Source organism: Bactrocera dorsalis, chromosome 1 (genome assembly GCF_023373825.1).
Source record: "Bactrocera dorsalis isolate Fly_Bdor chromosome 1, ASM2337382v1, whole genome shotgun sequence".
Lineage (NCBI taxonomy): Eukaryota > Metazoa > Arthropoda > Insecta > Diptera > Tephritidae > Bactrocera > Bactrocera dorsalis.
The window spans coordinates 94,326,304-94,332,611 of NC_064303.1; positions in this window are offsets into that span (position 1 = coordinate 94,326,304).

A 6,308-nucleotide genomic window follows, 5' to 3' on the forward strand; every position below is an offset into this window, starting at 1 on the left:
TATTTAAATAAATCAATTCATATCGTTACGCGGATCAATATTAAGATTAATATTAATATTAAGAAGTCGACCAAGGCCTGTCAAAATTTTCCATAGAAAATACACTACAATCGTGAGTTTTTATCACAGATATTTTACGGCATCGCCTTGACTTTAGACGCATATTTCTGAGAATTGTTGACTCTACAAAAGTGGCCAGTGCAACTAAGTCGTAACTCACACCGGCGAGGTAGTACGGGGCTCTAAACCCGACTTTTCCAAGAATTTGTATATATCTCATAAATGACGGGAGCTATAAAAAAAATGTACATGACAAATTTGTAGGAAATTTTATTTGCTATAAAAAAAGGTTCAATGTCAAAATCGCTATCATTACTACTTCTCGAGATATTCGGCTTTTCAAGGTGTTCAGGGTATAAAAAAAAACTCAATAGCAAAGCAACTATTGAGAATGGCTCTACAAATAAGAACTCAGAATATACATACATATATATTTAAAAGAGTAGATATAGCTGTAGTTGTACGCAGAGTACAGTCAAAATTCGCTGGCTGAAAGAGTAATTAAAACATACTTGCAATAATCGCCACCAAAATGTGAAATCCAATTTGTTTTTATTGCAAATAACTGAAACCTAAATTGCACTGCGAATTGACAATTGACCGACAACCAAAATATGACAAGACATGGAATATTTCAGCATTTCCTTATGTCTACTTTGACATGGCGTTATTGGAGTTTTTATTAAGACTTACGATGATTAGTCCAATCTTCTTCCAAAATGTTTCTTTTTTCTTTCTGATTGGTTGTAAACCCTCATCAGAAAGGTTCGGTTCTTACCTACAGTCATATACATATAAAATAAACAGAACTTGTCTAACCATATCCTCATTTTTCCATATCAAGTCCTATTTAAATATGTGACAATTTATAACTTAACAAATCTTGTTTAGAAGCCTCTTATAGAAAATGATTCTTGCGATGTCCGAGCGATCACAATGAAAGTGATCAAACATGCTACTTTTCTCAAAAAAAGCCGAGCTGTTACTAGGTATTATGTGATCGAGGGTGTAATATTGCTAAGTTAAGCATATTTCTTTATTCTTTAATGGCGAAGTCATCGCTTACGCGATTATAGCCTATTTTGTTTTAGATACTATATAATCGAGGTTGTACCAGTGAATTTGCTTATTTCTATCATTGACCTCTGTGACTCTAAGGGGAATAAAATAATTAGTTTAACCTCAAACTTTTACAACTTAAGCTCTGATACTTTTGTGCCCAAATATTAGAACCTACGAGTAATTACTCTGTAATGTATAAGAATACTGCTTTGGAAGCTATACAAACCATATCAGATCGTTTTCACAACATAAGCTTTATTGAAAGATTTTTGTTTCCTTTGCCACAACTCAAAAAATTACTCCTATAACATAAGGCAGTCTAATGCTCCCAGAGTTCTTCTAGAAACTGATCTATCGCTGTTCACATCAATATTGCCGATTATCTTTTGGTATTTCTAATATTGCATAACATTATTTCACATCAAGGAATATTAAACATTTTTTCATATTCTATCAAATCTCATGTAAACGCACTTTAAATAAAATTTTGGATTTTTTAAACTTAAAATTAGATAAAGAATATTTTAAAGAATATTTTAACTTCGCTTCAATATCATATTTATAGGTGACAACCTCTTCTAAAAAATAATTATAATGGATGTATTCAGAAGAGTGCTTTTTAATGAGGCAATACTTTTTCTGAGTTAGTCCTTTTGACAGCTGTTACTTTATTTATATTCAGATTTTAGACTTAATCCGGAACAAAGTTTGCAAAACGTGAAAGCTGAGTATCGAAAAAGTCCTGAATGAGTCCTTCCTCATAGCGCGCAACAATTTTTGATATGCCCATCAACTTTATAGAACATTTTGCGGAAAGATGTTGGTTTGAGGGTTTACAAAATCCAACACGAATAAATGAAATTCGCATTTAATAATCCACAAGACTTTTTTGAGACTCGTTACATTCTCAAAATATCGCTTGAAATCGAAGCTATTGATGTCTTTTTTAGTTTTTTGTTTCAAAGGGGGAATCTTCCAAAGATACTAAGGTTTAACTCCGGCGGCTGTAGCTTATATTTGGGCCGGCGGTACCGCTGTTAAGCACTACTTCGTAGTGTCAAGCTGGATGACAAGTGCTTCTTTACACCTTCCCTCCAGGGTTATTCATGTGGTCTTATGCTTCTCCGCTGCCTTTCGTTCATTCGCAGTTCTTGGCGCGCTATTGCGGCCCACTCTCATTTAAGTCCACACCAGCTCTGATTGCAGCATGTGACTCATTATGTTGTCGGACGTCATGCTTTCGTTTGTTAGTTCTTCTATGGTGGTTCTCACCACTATATACCAAGGCATGAAAAAATGTGCTCTGCGTTTTCTGTGGCATTATTGCAGAAGGAATATTGTGTTTCGTCATCGTGGGCAAATTTATGTAGGTATTCCCTGAAAACAGCTATGTCCCGATAAGAACTGTTTAAATAGAAGTCTGTTTCACCGTTTTGTCTATCAATGAAGGCTGTTACATTCTTAATTTGCCATATGCCCATCTTCATCATAAGATGTTAGTTTATGTTATGTTGATATAATCACTAAAAAAATTTTATTTATGCAAGTTTGCCCAGAAAATTTTTTTCAAATAAAATTGGTAATTTTATAAACATATTTATAGTAAACAAATTATTATCTTTTCAGGTATGTACAAAAATTTCTCATGAACTTCTGTAAAGCTATATAAAGTATTCGTTTCTATAAACAAACTCACGGGTAAATATTATAATATTATAAAATTTATATACAAACAGTATTTAATAGCAACTTGTTCGTTGTGTTCTACTATTTTAGAATTGTTGGTCAAACTTTTTTGTAAAAATATCTTCCTTTGCATGTCGAAGACTTCCGAGCGAATTGTGGTCATAACACATTTGAATTTTTAAGTGAAACATTTTTTTCAAAAAGTACTTCAGAAACCTGTTTATGCAATTATCTCCGTCTGTAGCAATTCTATTCATAAATCCTTTTTATATTCAGATGGTCGCCACACTTCTGAATCGCCGGAATCGTTCTATATTTATATTGCGATTACCCGGAAAGGCACTTGATTCCTAAATTTTTCATTTCTATAAATGAAAACTGCAAAACTGTTGAAAAATGCAAACAAACTTCCAAAAAATTTCACGCATTCCAAATTTTCATCTCAATTTGCAAACATCTAGCAAAAAATAAATACACAATTTTCTCTCCCCAAAAGTGCATACAGCTATACTTGTATAACGGTTTGCTAACTTCAGACATTTAGCTATTAGTAAAAAGCATCAACAAATTATCTACAAATATTTAATTCCCGGTGATTTTTCATTAAGTCGCCTGACATTTATAGCCATAATCAATATGTCCAATTTGGTTTGCCTTTGCCATTTCCAATTGAACACTTGTTAATGCACACACCATCACATACGCACTGTTGCATTTATTTCCCAACACACCACAATCGTTGATAGGTTCAATAAAATTGCAGAAAAAATAAAAGCTCACCGCCCGGCTCAGCTTAAATAAGCAATTTCAGTTTAATTGCCAATTTTTATGGTTTCATCGGTGGAACTCGTATTTGTCGCGGCTCCTTTCTGGTTTTAGTGTTCAAAAACTATGCGTTAATTAGATATGCACACAATCACACGTACAAATTTGTGCAGTGTTGGGAAACGATGCAAGACATAAAACTGTCCTTGTTAAGGTTTCACTTAAATTGAGTTCGCAGAGTTTGAGTCTTTCGGTTTATTTATGGGTTGTAGTGATAAATTTTTTAGGAAAGAGTCACTTTTTTTCTGAAGAGTGAAAATTTGGTTTAACTCGAGATTTCAGGTAGAACTTTTACCTAAAAAAGTTTGGCCAAGTAATTTAGATTAAAGCCAAAATTTTATTATAGATGGCTTACACATTCTATTCTGGCAAATAAGTAATTTTTGGCAAAATATTTTATGAGTTTCGCCATCCACTTTATTCGCCTGACATGGCTCCGTGTGCCTTTTCCCTATTTCCAAAAATAAAGAGAACCTTAACTATGGTTTTGCAAGTTACATAGATGACATTAGACTGTTTCGTTGATTGGAAGTAGAGCTGGCATAGGTGTATAGTATCGAATGGGGTTTACTATGTAGGCGACAAAATTAATGTAGAGGAATAAATGAATATTTTTCCCCCCAAAAACCAATATTTCCCTTATTTGTTGAACAAAAGTCGTACTATATATCTTTTCACTCTACTTTTAAGATCTGCAATGTTTATAAAAAAACTACAGTGTAACAAAGATAATCAGTCAGATGCAATACAAGAAAAGACTCGGTTAACTCTTCACAATCTCTTTCTATTCTATCCTTATTTGAAGTTGCCCAGTTACTTGATCGATTCCTGCTATTAGCCAATCTTTAGAATCATCTTTTTGCTGGAAGCGTCCATAAGCCACGATGATTTTATAATAAATTAAAGAACTGGATCTCGATCTACATAAAAGCTGCTAGTAAAATACGGACAGACGTCAAATGACTACAGGGCCAAATCACTTCGACACTGCAGCGCATTGAACATAGAAAATATAATTTTTTCAATAATAATTCTCGAAAAGGTCGCGAAAAATTTTTGCTTGGTACTTTTTAAACGTAGTGACGATAGCCGATTCATTCGACTTAAATTTCAGTCCGGCGAGTGTCATTTTCAAATTAGGAAGCAAAAAAGAGTCGGGAGAAGAGGTATTTGTCTGATTTTTTCCTTTCGAGATAGTCATAAAACCCAAAAAATCGTGGTTATAACCTTTCTGCTAGATGTAGCATTCTTCGTCTTTTCCCGAAGCAGTTCGATATGTGCTTAAAAGCCGTCAAACACTATCGAAGTAGTCTTGTGGTTGTACTTGTTGCCCGGAGTGAGAAAATGTAGCACCCATCGCGCTGAAAACATTCTGGTGGTCTTTTGGGATGTCTTCTGTCTCATGAGTATCTTTAAGAGATTTTTTCCAAGACGATATCGTTAGGAAAATTTGTATCGATATATTCCATGGCTTTTCTAAAATCGACGTTTGACCATCTTAAAACTCTTTGAATAAATGTTTGACTTTCGTCATCGCAAGAGCGTGGTTACGGGCTTAAGTGTTTTTTGATTTCTTTGAACGATTTTACTTCCAAAAACAATACTCAAACCCCTGGAACTACTACGTATATATTTCCTTTTTTCTGCAAACTGCGGACACTGTATCTTCCACACACGATTTAAACGAGTCGGATATGACTGAAACAGGATAGTCAATTTTTTTAGCGGTAATACTAAACACCAATGTACATCTCTCTGTAAAGATAGAGATTATGTTTGGTTAGGATACATGGTTAATTCAGAGATCGCAAATCGATTAGTATATGCAATCCTTTGTGAAGGCATAAATGTCCAAAAAACACCTTGTGACTAATACGAATTTTCTTAGATGCTAAATTTCTATTCCCACCAGCTCGGTGGAAGAGCAAACGCAGGACAATCCAAAAGTATCGATGGCAACATGTTGGTGAACTAGATTGCCAAGATTAGTGTAACAAAATTATCCGATAATGTGACCAACATTGGTTAACCCATGCATTGACTTTACGATGATCAGGGTTAAAATTCTATGGAATTATCTAACAGGATGCAAAACTGCAAAGATCATGTGCAAAGCAGTAGATAAAAAATATACAAAGTTCCTGCTCACTCTTGATAGAAGAGACTGTGGGAACATGACTGAAACACTCTCTGGTCACAGTTTGGTGGCGGCACATGCCTGCAGAATAAGGCTGACAAATCGAGATGACTACCGTAGATGTCAGCATGGTATCAGTAAAACAATAGAGATATCTCTTTTGACCTTGTCCCGCTCTAGTAAGAAAACGCTTCAAAAATTAGGGGTCCCATGGTATGAAAAACTGCAAGAAGTGTCGATGGTGAGGCCGCAGAACGTATTGTAATTCGCTTTGAGCGCTGGCATCCTAATTGATCTCATGAACTACATCAGGTCACTCTGACCTAAGCGTGGCTCACGAGTCTATTAGACTAACCTAATGTGGAGTAACTCCTTAAATTAGTTGCCTTCGATTCCCCGCTCTTACTATTCTATCTGCTTGAAAGTCGCTCGATTTCTGAGTTGCTCTTCTCTTAAATTCTTAACATCCCAAGCTTAAAAAATATTCAGTATTTGCAAACGGTTTTTTGAACCACTGTAGATAAACAACATAATTAAT